This window comes from Protopterus annectens, chromosome 11.part0 (genome assembly GCF_019279795.1).
Source record: "Protopterus annectens isolate FY-2018-M chromosome 11.part0, PAN1.0, whole genome shotgun sequence".
NCBI lineage: Eukaryota > Metazoa > Chordata > Ceratodontiformes > Protopteridae > Protopterus > Protopterus annectens.
This window is the reverse complement of record NC_056745.1, coordinates 404,269,003-404,283,658: the sequence shown is the minus strand read 5'-3', so window position 1 is coordinate 404,283,658 and position 14,656 is coordinate 404,269,003. Positions and strand designations below refer to the sequence as shown.

At 47.1% G+C, this 14,656-nt stretch overlaps 1 protein-coding gene across 3 annotated transcripts in view; it reads left to right on the top strand.

Moving 5' to 3' along the window:
• SCYL2 (SCY1 like pseudokinase 2) overlaps positions 1 to 14,656 on the top strand; it is a 1,725,360-nt gene that overhangs the window by 484,517 nt on the left and 1,226,187 nt on the right. The window lies entirely within an intron of this gene.

The following is a 14,656-nucleotide window of genomic DNA, read 5'->3' as shown; positions in this document are numbered from 1 at the left end:
TGTGTAGGTGAGGTTATACTTTTGTAATTTTGTATATATTGTACATATTTTTTGGTTTTGGCCTTGTCTTTTTAGGGTCTTCTGACATCTGGGGCAAGAAAAGACTGAGGATATGACGTCGGTCATGCGCATTAGTACCCTGACGTACTGACGTCAGTCTAATGCGCCTTGACCGACGTCAGCCATATACTTTGGTATTCGGGCCGACTGGGACAGCGGACTACCCAATGGTTAGGACTGCAGCAATGTGGATCCTTGAACATCTACATTTATGGTAGGTACAAAACTGTACTTTTCCAAACAGAGTGACCGAGAGGCCAGGAAAGAGAACCATAGGGAGAGAGAAAGAGAGAGAGAGAGTAAAGGAAAAAGAGAGAGACAAAGATAGGGGTTGTAATAGACCAGCGGACCCGTCAGATCCTTTGGTTCCTCCTGTTAAAGTGGTCACTACCCTGGACAAGACTCATAAGCCATCTTTCCCTCTGCTCCATTCCCCTAGATTTTCTCCGGAGGAGGAGGTTCGGCCTGCTTAGAGGTTGTCCTCGCATCTGCCCTCTCAGTTGGTGTTGGTGGCATCCTCCAGATCAACAAGAAGCCTCTCGGAGGCTGACATGGACCGGATGATGAGTAGATTTTTACAGACTCAGTTGCAGATGGGAGTGTGGCTCTGATGTTTGCCCTAATAGTTCCTTCTCCAATGGATCCGAGGAGAGTCGGGGGGTCGGCACCAGTGGCTCCTCCAACCTCGATGTCAGCCATGCCCTCGAGTTTGTTGGATCCTATGTCAAATCCAAGCTCTCGGAGCCGTGATTTGGGCATCTGATCCAGGGAGATGAGTGTGTCAGTGGCTCCTTTATGGTCAGACAATTCCTCTGGGTCCGTCTGTTCTGGATTCAGCTCCGATCCCTTCGTCGATCTGAGGGGCATGGTTACTCGTCCTGCTAGTTTCAGAAAAGCCGGTTCCCCTTCGGCCTTCATTGTGGAGGGGGTTCTCTCAGGAGGATTGAGACCCATCACTCTGTCCTCGGAGTCCGTCCCTGCTCCCTCACTGGTGAGTGTGTCTTCTGTCATTCAGCCTTCCCAGGGACAACCTGTGTCTGATACGCCCCAGATGGTTCCCCTCCAGGAATATGAAGCTGTTTGTGAGCCCTCCCCGGAGAGCCCCCCCCCCCCCCAAGGAGGTCCCTCGCAAATGCAAGTGCAAGAGGAGGCACATGGACTCCCTCGAGTCCCTCACAGAAGATACCGACTTGGAGGAAGGGGAAGGCTCCCCCAGATCACCTCCCGAAGATGTCTCATTTGGAGACATAATGGAAGTCCTCCATCAGAGGGGAGGTTGGTCTGTCCAAAAGCCTTCTTCGGATGAGTCTGTATTCTTGGAGGCGTTTGCAGGCCCATCTACCTCTTGGGTGTCTCCCCCCCCACCCCCCCCCCGGCTGATCCTCTGGTGGACCTCATTAACACCAGCTCTTGGAAGGAGCAGGACACTGTAGAACCTATACCTAAATGGCATGACAAGATTTTGAGCCCTCCTACGGACAAGCCTGCATGGAGTATGCGTTCCCCAGTTGATGCCATGGTGGGTACGGCCACTAAAAAGGAACTCGAGCAGGAGAGTTCCTCGGTCCATCCTCCAGACAAGGAGTCTAGGGCAATGGATTGACTCGGAAAGCGGATGTATGCTTCATCTACTTTGCTATAAGGGTGCTGAACTTCATGGCCCACGTGATCAGGCTTCAGTGCGACCTCGTGAAGGAGTACGCTGAGTCTCCCCCGGTGTCCATTTCAGCAGAGGATAAACACTCATTCTCTGCACGTATAGCCACTCTTAAGTCTGTGACTAACATGTCCATGCATCTACTCTCTCATGCCACCGAGGGAGCCGCTAGGGCGGCTGGATCCAGCATTGCCATGAGTCATCACGCCTGGCTCCGGCTTTGTGATTTTTCGGAACCTTTCAAGGTGTCCTTTGTGAATGCCCCTTTTGATGGTTCGACCCTGTTCGGGAAGACTGTATGAGATACTCTAGTCCAGAGAGAGAAGGACGGGAAGACATTGTCGGCCGTCTGGATCTGCTTCTCTAACCCCCAAAGGTCCTTTTCCAGGAATCAGCAGGGGCAAAAGAAGTTGTGGTTCCAGAGGTCTCAGCATTCCTGGGAAACTCCAGACTCCTTTTCCCTTAGAGGCAGAGGGGGACAAGGTGGATGCTGGCCCAGAGGCAGTGGGGGAGCAAAGAATTTCAGGTCACGGGAACCGTTTTCGGATTGACCCACGCAGCAGCCCTGAGGGGTTGCCCGACTGCTTCACTCTGGAGGCAGTCGGGGCGGGGGTGTTTTTTGAAGCATCTAGCTCAATGGGAGTCCATAACGTCAGACCGCTGGGTGCTTCGGATAATATCCAGAGGCTATTCCATTCCCTTTCTGACCAGTCCCTTACCTCAAAGGCACCTCCCAGACGTTCCACCCACTCAAAGGGAGGTGGCAGCTTTGGAAATAGAAAAGCTGATAAACAAAAGGGCAATCCAACCAGTCCACCCAGACCAGTCCGGATCAGGCATCTATTCCAGGTTTTTTTTTGGTGCCAAAAAAGACGGGGGACTTGAGGACGATTCTCGACCTATCCACGTTGAACCTGTGTGTTGCCAAGGAGAAGTTCTGGATGGTCACCTTACAATCCATCCTTCCATTCCTGTAGGAGGAAGACGATGTGCTCTGTAGACCTCAAGGATGCATACTACCACATTATAATGGACAGGCAATCCAGGAGGTTTCTCCACTTTCAGCAAGGAGCCAATCACTACCAGTTCAGGGTCCTACCCTTCGGTCTCAACACAGCCCTCAGGGTGTTTACCAAGGTTATGACAGTTGTAGCAGCCCACCTGAGGCATCAGGACATTCAGGTCTTTCCGTACATGGGTGATTGGCTCTTCACCACCCCCTCCAGGCATCAACTTGTTCAAGCCAGAAATTCCTTCAGCTGTCAAATTTACTGGGTATCACGATAAACCTTGCCAAGTCCTCTCTTCAGCCTGTTCAGATTCTGGACTTCATAGGGGGCAAAGATAGATTCTCTCCAGGCCAAGGTATTTTTGACTCCAGACAGACTTCGGAACCTGACCGTCCATGTCTTGGCACTTCTTCAGACCTCTTCACGCCCAGCAGAGCTAGTCCTGAGGGCCTTGGCAGCTGCTGTAAATCTGGTTCCTTGCACACGTATGCACATGAGTGTTATAGTGGATGTTACAAGTTCAGTGGTCTCTGTTATACCAGCCCTTAAATTACCCGATTCCTCTAAGCAAGGTGTGCAAAAGTTCCCTCGTCTGGTGGCTTCAATACCAGGATCTTCGAGAAGGATGCCCCTTTATCGCGATCCCACCCCAAGTCTAGGTGACCACGGATGCCTCCCGTCTAGGGTGAGGAGGGCTTTGCTCAGGCACGACTGTCCAAGGCAAGTGGTCCCCGAACAAGACCATTTTGCATGTCAGTGTTTTGGAGATGAGGGCGGTCCTTCTAGCGTTGCAGGCCCGTCATGGCCATCTTCCTCTAGGGACTATTGCTATTCAATCAGACAACATGTCAGTAGTTTGGTATATCAACAAACTGGGTGGAACCAGATCTTACCCCCTTTGTCGCAAAGCCATGAAAGTGTGAGAATGGGTGATTTCCACCAGCCGCTTTCTGGTGGCAACACATATTCCGGGAAGGTCCAGCATTCTGGCGGACAGGCTCAGCAGGACAATTCTGATGCATTATGAGTGGTCTCTGAATCCTTTAGTAGCAAAACAGATCTTCCTCAAGTAGGGTTGGCCTTGCTGCGATCTCTTTGCATCTCCTTCCAATGCGAAATGCAGTGAGTTCTTTGCTCTGAACCCCCCCTCAGGGGGAAGCCCCCAGAGAAGCACTGGTTTATGCTTGGCCTCCCCATCTTCTTTATGCTTACCCTCTGTTACCTCTCATTCCGAAGTTTCTTCAGAAAACTCTTAGTTTGGGGAGCACAGTAATCCTCATTGCCAAGTCTGGTTCCCCTCCCTTTGGTCTCACCTGGCAGTTCAACCATGGATCTTGGATCCAGTTCCGGATCTCATTTCGCATCCCTCGGGGGTTCCTCACCACTTGGCTGCTCTAGTTCCATTAATGATTGGGACTCCTGGTTTATCCTTTTCGGTTAAAACAGTTGTGGTGGTGGCTTACAAGTCTTTTACCAGAAAAATATATCGCAGCGAGTGGAAACTGTTCTCTATATGGGAATCTCAATGGGACCTAGATCCATTTACGGCACCGGTTTCAGCTGTTCTGGAATTTCTATTGGGTGTCCTTCACCAAGGCACTAGTTCTTCTACCTTTAAAGTACAAAACATGGCTTCCCTAGCTTCTTCCAGACTTTGCAAGACCTTCCTTAAAGGTACCTTTCGTTTAAGACCCCCAGTGGAACATCCTACACATCCATGGGACCTCACCTTTGTACTTCAGACTCTACTCTCCCCTCCCTTTGAGGCCACGGCATCAGTAGATTTACACTTCCTGTCTTGGAAGACTGCCTTTTTGGTGGCTATCACTACTGCTAGGAGGGTATTGGAACTTCAAGTATTATCCATTAAAGTTCCTTATATGTTTTTTTTTTGTAAGGACAAGGTTCCCCTGCGCACTAATCCTTCCTTTCATCCCAAGGTGGCTTCAGGAACCAATGTCAATTAAACTGTCAAGGTTCCTGTTTTCTTTCCAAATTCCCAAAATAGGGGTGAATATAAGTTACACTTGTTGAATGTACATAGGCAACTGAGGTTTTATTTACATAGAGCAAAATATTTTTTGCAAATCTTATCAGTTGTTCATCTCCTATTTAAAACCATTTCTGGGCAAGCCAATTTCTAAAGTGACCATTGCTCACTGAATTTCCCAATGCATCATTCGAGCATTATCTGATAGAGGCATTTCCCCTCTGGGTCAAGTGAAAGCCCACTCCACCAGGTCCATGGCCACCTCAGCGGCCTTTTGGTCTAGGGTATCGCTGGATGACATTTGTTCCACAGCTACTTGGTTCTCATCTCATACCTTCATATCTCATTACAAATTGGACATTGTATCCAGCAGTAGGTCTTCCTTTGGCTCCGTGGTGCTCTGGAATATCCTTCCATGAGGGCCACCCAGGTGTTGGTAGCTGGGGACTCTGTCCCACAGGTTGAAGACCAAATGGAGTAGTCTACTTCAGATAAAGAAGTTATGTACTCACCATAACTTTCCATCGGAGTAGTTGTACTTCATTTGGCTTCAACCATCCCCCCCTCCTTCCCCCTGAGCTTGTCACTATTGTTCTAACATTGTATATAGGAGAGGAGCACTGTAGTGGCTCTCCTGGTTATGCTTGGCTTACTTTTTAGGAGCCACTAATGGTAAGTCTGATTGGGTCGGGCTTATGTTTTCTTGAGCAGCAAACTCGATCTGACGAAAGTAAGGAGATAGGGGGAGCATTATGGGTAAGGGGAGGAGCTTGGACCTCACATCAGATGCTAGTGATGTGGCTGTCTCAGATCCGATTCGGATCCAAATACCCACAGGTTGAAGACAATGGAAGTGCAACAACTCAAATGGAATGTTATGGTGAGTACATAACTTCTTTTTTTTTGGGGGGGGGGCTTAGCAAAAAGATATTGACTCTTTTTCATCACCATTACATAAAGTTCTTGGGTTTCTGGCAACAGTCTTTAATGGAGGGGCTAGTTCTTCAACTAAATTTGAACTGAAGTTTTTAACATGGAAAACTATCTTTTTGGTAGCAATAGCTTCCGCTTGAAGACTTTCTGAACTTCAATACTGGTCTTCTAAGCCTCCGTATTTAATATTCCATAGAGATAGGGTACACTATGAACCATTTCTTCCTATCTTCCTAAGGTGGTGTCATAATCCAGCATCTATTAGTCCATTAATCTTCCATTTTTCTTTCCATATTACTCAAACAAAGGTGAATACATGTTACATTTGTTGGGCATTCTGAGACAATTACATTTCTGTTTGCATAGAACAAAGATTTTCAGAAGTATGGATCAATTATTTGGTCTGAAATAGTTGACTTCATTTGTCTTCAACCTGTGGGTTACAGATCTGTATCAGATCTGAAATGGCCGCATATCCATCATCTGATCCGAGCTCAAGCTCCTCACCTTACCCATAATGCCCCCTGTCTCCTTCCTCCCTTCAGATCTTGTTTGCCACTGGAAAAGTAAGCATCATGGTCAGAGTTCTTGGCTAGTCATTTGGGTTTAGTGAGTGTATTTTTGTGCTTTTTGCTTCCCCTTTCTTAGCTTTACTGTCTGTCCTCCCCACGCAGTCATCGGGGGGAAAAAAAAAAAAACTTCTCTCTTTCTGTCTATTCTTTTCTTTAGTGCGAGTGTGTGTGTGTTCTGGGCCTGTTTAGGGACATGGCTGAAACCTCTAAACTAGGTTTCAGAAAGTGCACAGTGTGTGGCCATAAGCTCTTCCCAGCCGATGGTCACACTCTGGGCATGGTGTGTCTGGGGGCGGAACGCCTGCAAACCTTTTGTCCTATCTGTGCTGGGTTTAATCCCAGGGCACTGAAGGACAGGAGGGATAAACTCATCCTCAAGGGCCTACTTTCCTCTTCAGGGCTGTAGCCCCTATGCCCCACACGTCAGGTGCAGCATCAACTTCTACCTCTTCCCTGGTCTCTGGGACTCAAGCTCCCACCAAGAGGTCCAGGGAAGGGGAGAAGTCTAAGAAGGACAGGCCAAGGAAGTAGTTTCCTGACCACTTGGCTGTGGCTGGCCCACCACAGAAGGTTAGGCCAGAAACCAGACCTGGATCTCCCTGGCTCCATTCTCCCAGGTCCACCCCAGAGCTGGAGGAATCATGGATCTGGTTGCCTGTACGGGCTTCCCCTCACTGGCACTCCAGACCGGTGTCAGTGGCTTCATCTTCCCACTCCAAGCAGAGATGGATAAAATGATGCGGCGGTTTATCCACACCCAAATTCAGATGGGGTCTTGCCTGCCCCCTCTCTCTCTGGAGGGGGGGGAGCTTGCAGCCTTACTTACTCCGATCACTCCTTCTCTAATCTGGCCTTTGGTTTTGGAGTGCTTGGATCCAAGGACCCTTGGTTCTTCAATCTGGCCTTTGATTTTGGAGCCCTTGGATTCGAGGACCCTCAGGGTCGAGGGTTTGGCGCTGATGGTACCTTGTACCTCGACGCCCGCCATTGCCTTGAGTGTGTCAGATTCGACTGGGTTGTATCCGTGCTCCCAGAGCCGTAGTCTTGGGGTCAGATCTGAGAGGGTGCTCTCTGCTCAGAGTGTGTTGGAGTGCAGTATTCCCATTGTTATATTGCCTCCTGGAGTCTTGGCTGTGACTCCTTTGTTGGGTCAGAGGGGAACGGCTCCGGCTGACACTTCTCAGGATGTCTGTTCTCCTTCAGCCTGTGGTGGAGAGGGTTCTCTTGGTGTCAGTGAGACCCTTGACCATCTTGTCTTTGGACACCACCACAGCTTCCTCTGTTTTTGGGTATGGACTCGACCATTTTATCTCCGGGACTGCCTATGCCCATTTTGCCTCAGGAAGCTCCCGTGGGGAAGCAGCAGGATGTTGACTAGTTCTCCCCAGAGATCCCAACTAAGGAGATCCCTCACAAACAGACATGTAAGATGAGGCACTTGGACTCCCCACCGGAGTTCCTTACTGAAGACACTTATTTGGAGGAAGGGGAAGGTTGCCCCCGATCACGCCCCCGAGGATATCTCCTTTGGAGCCTCATGGAACTCCTATGCCAGAGGGAAGTGTGGTCTGTCCAAAAACCAACCTCGGACGAATCAGTGTTCCTAGAGACATTCGTCACAGGCCAATCTTCTTCCTGGGTGTCCTCTCCCTCTGATCCCTTAGTGGACCTTATAGCATCTCCGTTGCAGAAGGAACCAGACACGGTGGAGCTTGTCCCTAAGCACCCTGATAGTCTTTGGCCCCCCTTCATACAGGACATGTTGGAACAAAGGGTCCCCGGTTTTTGCTATGGTAGTGGCAGTTGCCACTAAGAAAGAGCTCGCTCAGGAGAGCCCTTCGGTCCACCCTCCTGAGAGTCAAAGACATTGGATCAATTCGGGAAGTGGGTCTATGCTCCAGCCACCTTCTCAGTAAGAGAGCTGAATTACATGGCACAAGTGATTCTGCTGCAGTGAGACCTAGTGAAGGAGATCGCCGAGTTGACCCCTGAGTCCATGTCGACAGGAGACAAGAAGATGTTTTCTGCTTGTATAGCCACTCTGAAATCAGTCACTGACACCTCCATATGTCTCCTCTCCCATGCTACTGAGGGAGCCGCTAGGGCAGCCAGTACAAACACTGCCATCAGGCACCATGTCTGGCTCCTGCTCTGTCAGTTCTCGGAACCCTTCAAGGTGTCGTTTACCAATGCCCAGTGTGACAGTTCCTGCCTGTTTGGGAAGTCAGTACGCGAGGCTTTGGTCCAGTGTGAGAAGTACAGGAAGACATTATCTACTGTCGGGATCCACCCCCCCCCCCCCCAAAGATCCTTTCTAGGAACCAATGAGGGGTCAAGAAGATGTGGTTCCAGATGACTCAGGCATTTTCCTGGGACAAAAAATATATCATCATCATCCAACTTCCACTTACGACCACGAAAAACAAAACACAGCCAAAATTTAAGACACTCAAATTTTGGCTGTGTTTTGATTTTCCTGGGACACTCAGGGCTCACTTTCCCCCAGAGGCAGAGGAGGTTTTGATAAATGCCGCCCTAGAGGCAGAGGGGGGCTGCAAAATTACGGGTCTCGAGAACCGTTCTCAGACAGACCCGCACATCCTCTCTGGAGACTGTCGGGGGCCGGTTATCGCTACACCCAGCTGAATGGTAGTCCATAACAACAGATCGTTGGGTGTGGCAGATCATATCCAGAGGCTAATCAGTCCTGTTCCTTGAACCACCCCATCCACCCAAACACCTCCTGGATGTCCCATCCATGCAAAGGGAGGAAGCAGCACTAGAAATAGAAAAGCTGCTAGTAAAATGAGTCATCCAACCTGTCCCCCACGACCAGTCTGGATCAGGCATTTATTCCAGGTTCTTTTTATTGCCAAAGAAAACTGAGGACCTAAGACCCATTTTGGATCTATCCACCTTGAACCTGTCACTGGCCAAGGAGACATTCCAGATAGTCATACTTCAGTCTATCCTGCCCTACCTGCAGACAAAACGACTGGATGTGCTCATTTGACCTCCAGGATGCATACTACCATATCAAGATGGACAGGCACTCTCGGAGGTTTCTTCGCTTCTGGCTAGGAGCCAATCATTATCAATTCAGAGACCTTCCCTTTGGTCTCACCACAGGCCCTATGGTGTTCAAGTGATGGCAGAAGTAGTGGCTCATGTGAGGCTTCAGGGTATTCCGGTCTTCCCTTACCTGGACGATTAGCTCCTCGCTGCCCCCTTCCAAGCATCGGCTTTGTCAAGCCTGGGATAATTTCCTCTCACGAGCACAGAGGCTGGGCATCACCATCAGTCTCAACAAGTCATGACTGGCACCTGTTCAGATCTTCGACCTCATTGGGGCTCGGTTAGACACTATCCAAATAAAAGTTTTCCTTACCCCATACAGGATTCACAGCTTAAAGATACACATTCTTTATGTGCTTCAAGGCCAGTCTCCGACAGCAGAAGCGGTGCTGCGAGCGTTGGGGTCCATGGCTGCCATAATCAACCTGCTACCCTTAGAGTGTCTTTACATGTGGATTCTTCAGTGGATCCTTACCGTTCAGTCGTCCTTATTAGATCTGCCATTGTCTCATCCTGTTCAAATCTCCCGACTGTGCAGGAACTCTCTTCGGTGGTGGAGTCATTCCCCGGATCTAGTCAGGGGACATCCCTTTCTCCTGTCATTTCCAAGACCACGGTGACCACAGAAACCTCCCAGCTGGGGGGGCGGGCACTGCTCGAGAAGGACAGTTCAAGGCACGTGGTCCCCTTCCGAGACCAGTTTGCATATCAACGTCTTGGAGATGAGGGCGGTGCTTCTTGTGTTGCAGCCTGTTTATGCCCATCTTCCTCTAGGGATGGTTGCTATCCAGACAGACAACATGTCAGTGGTCTGGTACAGCAACAAATGGGGGAACCAAATTTTACCCCCTTTGTCGTGAAGCCATGTGTGTGTGGGAATGGGCAGTCTCCACCGGCCGTTTTCAGGTGGCAATGCACATTCCGAGACAGTCCAACATTCTAGCGAACAGGCTCAGCAGATCTATCCTGATGCCTTATGAGTGGTCTCTTAATCCTTCAGTGGTAGAGCAAATCTTTCTAAAGTGGGGGTCATCCTTGCTGCGATCTGTTCGCATCTCCTTCCAACATGAAGTGCAGTGAGTTCTTCGCTCTGAATCCCCTCAGGGAGAAGCCTCCAGATACTCTCTGATTCATGCTTGGCCTCCCGGTATTCTTTATGCCTGTCCTCCTTTGCCCTTGATATCAAAGTTTCTTCAGAAAGTGGGGGGGCTTTGTGATCCTCATTGCCCTATTTTGGCCTTGCCAAGTTTGGTTTCCCTCTCTGTGGTCTCATCTAGTAGTTCCACTTGGACATTGGATCTAGTTCAGGATCTCATTTCTCATCCCTCGGGGATTCCTCACCCAGACCTAGACAGTCTGAAGCTCACAGCTTGGCTGCTCTGGTTCCTGTGATTATTAGGACACCTGGTTTATCTTCTCCTGTTAAAACCATTTTGGTGGTGGCTCACAAGTCTTCCACTAGAAGGGTATACCGTAGCAAGTGGAAACGTTTTTCCATATGGGCCTCACAGAGTACATTGGATCCCTTTACTGTTCCAGTATTGGAATTCTTGGCAGGGATTTTCTAGCAAGGTGCTAGTTCCTCCACTGTGCAAGTCCAACTGGCTGCAATTTCCAGGTTTTCATGTAGGGGAAAACATGACTTTGTTGGCCTCTTCTAAACTTTGCAAGACCTTCATTAAGGGTACGTTTCGTCTGAGACCCCCAATGAAGGATCCTACACCCTCATGGGACCTTACATTAGTGCTTCAGACTTTAGTCTCACCCCCTTTTGAACCTGCAGCTTTGGTAGATTGGCAGTATCTATCTTGGAAGACTGCCTTTTTAGTTGCCATTACTTCTGATAGCAGCGTGTCAGAACTTCAAGCACTTTTGATCAAGGTTCCTTATATGATTTTTCATAAGGATAGAGTGTCTTTGCGTACTAACTCATCCTTTCTTCCCAAGGTAGTGTCCAAAACCAATATTAATCAATCAGTCTTCGTCTTTTTTCCAAATATTCAAAATAAGGGAGAATATAAATTAAATTTGCTGGATGTGCATAGACGATTATGGTTCTAATTGCACAGGACAAAGTTTTTCGTAAATCTGATTCCTTTTTAGGGAAACCAGTCTCCAAGGTTACGATTGCATGCTGGATTTCCCAATGCATTATTTGGGCGAACTCTGTCAGGAGAATTTCCCCGCCAGGTCAGGTAAAAGCACATTCTATCAGATCTATGGATACTTCAGCAGCATTTTGGTCCAGGGTGTCACTGGATGATATCTGTTCTGCAGCTACTTGGTCCTCATCTCATACCTTCATTTCTCATTATAAATTGGACATCGTATTCAGGAACAAGGCATTTTTTGGCTCTGCCGTGCTCTGGAATATCCTTCCATGAAGGCCTCCCAGGTGTATAGTAGCTGGGGACTCTGTCCCACAGGTTGAAGATCAAATGAAGTCAACTACTTCAAATAAACAAGTTATGTCCTCACCATAATGTTCCATTTGAGTAGTTGCACTTCATTTATCTTCAACAATCCCTGCCTCCTCCCCCCGACCTTGTCACTATTGTCCTGGCTATATATATATAGAAGATGAACATCTCAGGAATGTCCTTTGTCATGCTTGGCTCAGGAATTTTGGGTTGCCAGTAGTGGTAAGGTCTTGTTGGGTGGGATGTATTGTTAATGTGTTGGGCAGCAAACTCTATCTGAAGGGAGGAAGGAGATAGGGGGAGGAGCTTGGAGCTTGGATCAGATGCTGGATATGAGGTCGAGTTGGATCTTATACTGATCCGTGACCCAAAGGTTGAAGACAAATTAAGTGCAACTACTCAGATGGAACGTTATGGTAGGTAAATAACTTGTTTTCTTTTTTTGCAGAATTGAAATTAGGCAGGTCAGTTGCAAAATTAAATTTAGCAAAATGGTTGGTTGCATATCCTTTGTTTATAACAAATTGGGCTTGTCTTTGCCAAAATGTTTGAGAGCCCATTCAACCAGGTCCATGGCAACATCATCAGTATTTTTATTTGGGTCTTCCATGGACAATATCTGTGCGGCTGCTACTTGGGCCAGTATTCATACCTTTATTACTCATAACAAATTGGATCTGGTCTCAAAGGGAAGAGTAGCCTTTGACTCAACAGTGCTCAGGAATATCTTTCCTTAGAGTCCTTCCAGGAATTCAGATAGCTGGGAACTCTGTCCCAATTGTTGAGGAATGAATGAAAATTGGTAACATCAGGTAAAGAAGTTATGTACTCACCATAATTTTCCATCTGTGTTGTCCATTATCATTCTTCTCAATTCCCCTCCTGCCAAGTCCCTGCCATTTAGCTTATGACTTCTGGAAGTACGAGAAGGTTATAAGGCAAATGGTGTTCCTCCTTTTGAGTTCCAGGTATTGGTTTCTCATACTATTGTTCTAATATTCCTCTGAAGCTGTAAGGCCAGCAAACAAGAGCTGAGGTGTGTTAGGGAATAGAGCATCATGGTTAAGGGAGCAGCTGGAGAGTTCTGGAAGCCATGAGCTTTAGAAAGTGACAGAGTCTGATCCGAACCCAGTTGTTGAGGAAGAAAAAAAATGGACAACACAGATAGAATTTTATAGTGAGTACATAAACTTTTTAGAGTAAGCCAGTGGCATTAATCCAGACATTCACCTTTGCAGAATTAAGAGAAGACATCTGAACTTTGCATATAATACTCAATGTACTTTACAACCAACCCTGGCAGACCAGGATTACAGCATATTAACTTTAACATGCTTTTGTCCAGCATTTCTTCACTTTTTTAATTGTAAAGCATATACTTCTTACGACAAAAAACAAACATAAAGTACTTGTTTACCTTAATCTTTAACCCATACAGCAATCAGTGAAAGAACTCCCCTCCACCCCCGCATTTAAAATCCCCCTGACTGTATACTACACAAAACTGTTTTAGTATATAATATGCTGTTTATATCATCAAATGTTTTATACAAATATTAAGAATAAAAGTTTTTACTTATTTTTTTTTTCTTTTAGTATACTGCAGTGGTGGTGCTGCGGTAGCGTTGTCGCCTCATAGCAAGAAGTTGTCCCGTTCGATTCTCAGCTAGAGTGTCTTCTGTGTGGAGGCATACGTGAATGGGGCGTGCCTTCGTTGAAGGTTGTGCGTCAGGGCTGGTAACCCGGTACGTAAAAATCCACTACCAGTCATTAGCGGACCAGAGTTCTGTTGTGGCGACCCCTAACCGGGAAAAGCCGAAAGACATAAACAAACAATTCTTCTAAACATTAATGGGATAAAGTGTGGGTATATTCTTTACAGTCCACCCACAAGTTTAACAAAGTCAGCAAAAGTCCAGTCTTTCTCCGTCACTTTTTCTTGCAAAGCCATAATTCACAAATGTGATTTATGCTTTAAAATCTCACATTTATTCACTAATTTCAGTATTGCTGGTCGTCTTCCCATTCAACTTATCTGCCATCACTATACTAGGATTCAAGTCCAAGGTACCACTGATTCTTCTAGTCATTTTATCTGCTTTTTTTCTGTCTCACAAGCATTTTCCTGTGGAACATCGGAAAAGGTTTGACTGACAAAGCATATGTATGAGTTTTATCATCAGACGAATGCAAAGCAGAGTTCCCTTCTGATTGATTTTTGTTGGATAAACTTTTGTATTTCCTCCTTAGCCTGTTTTTCATCAAAGATGTCTCTGAGCCTCCAGGGAAAAAAATATTCTGAAGACAGCTGAATTCAGCAGCTTCAGTCTCGCACCTGCCTATCCACATTCTCCGACTGCTGGGATAAATTTGTTTCTGTTCTGCCTGGTGTACAGTGAATAATCATTTTCCACAAACACTCTGCTGTTTCCAGTTTTTAATACTTTTCCTTTGTGCCACAATTTTGTCAGGATCAACTCTTTTTCCTGATATGATTGCATCTTTACTTGTACAGGTATTTTCTGCTTTGTCATGGCCAAGGTTGGAACATACACTCTGTGTGCCCTTTCAATTAATAAATCCTGCTATGGAATATGATTCCAGCTACTTATTTGTCCTTTCTTAGAATTGATACATAATCTTTTACTTCCATTTTCCTCAGTACAGCAGGAAATCTCAGGATGTTATGTGATCCTATCTCGCCTACATTCTGTACGAAGTCTCTTATTGGCTGAGCTATCCCACAACCCAGAATGCACCACCACTGCTTCCCCAGATCTTGTTTGCCGCTTTACAGCAAAGACGTGGTCTCGGACTTGGCTGAGCTAAGTGTCTATTTTCTTAACAAATTTCTGTCAGAAATTTTTGATTAACCCCCAAAAGTTGTTTTAACAGCTATCGTTGTTGTGTGGCTGATTTTTGATTAAGTTTTTTGTGGT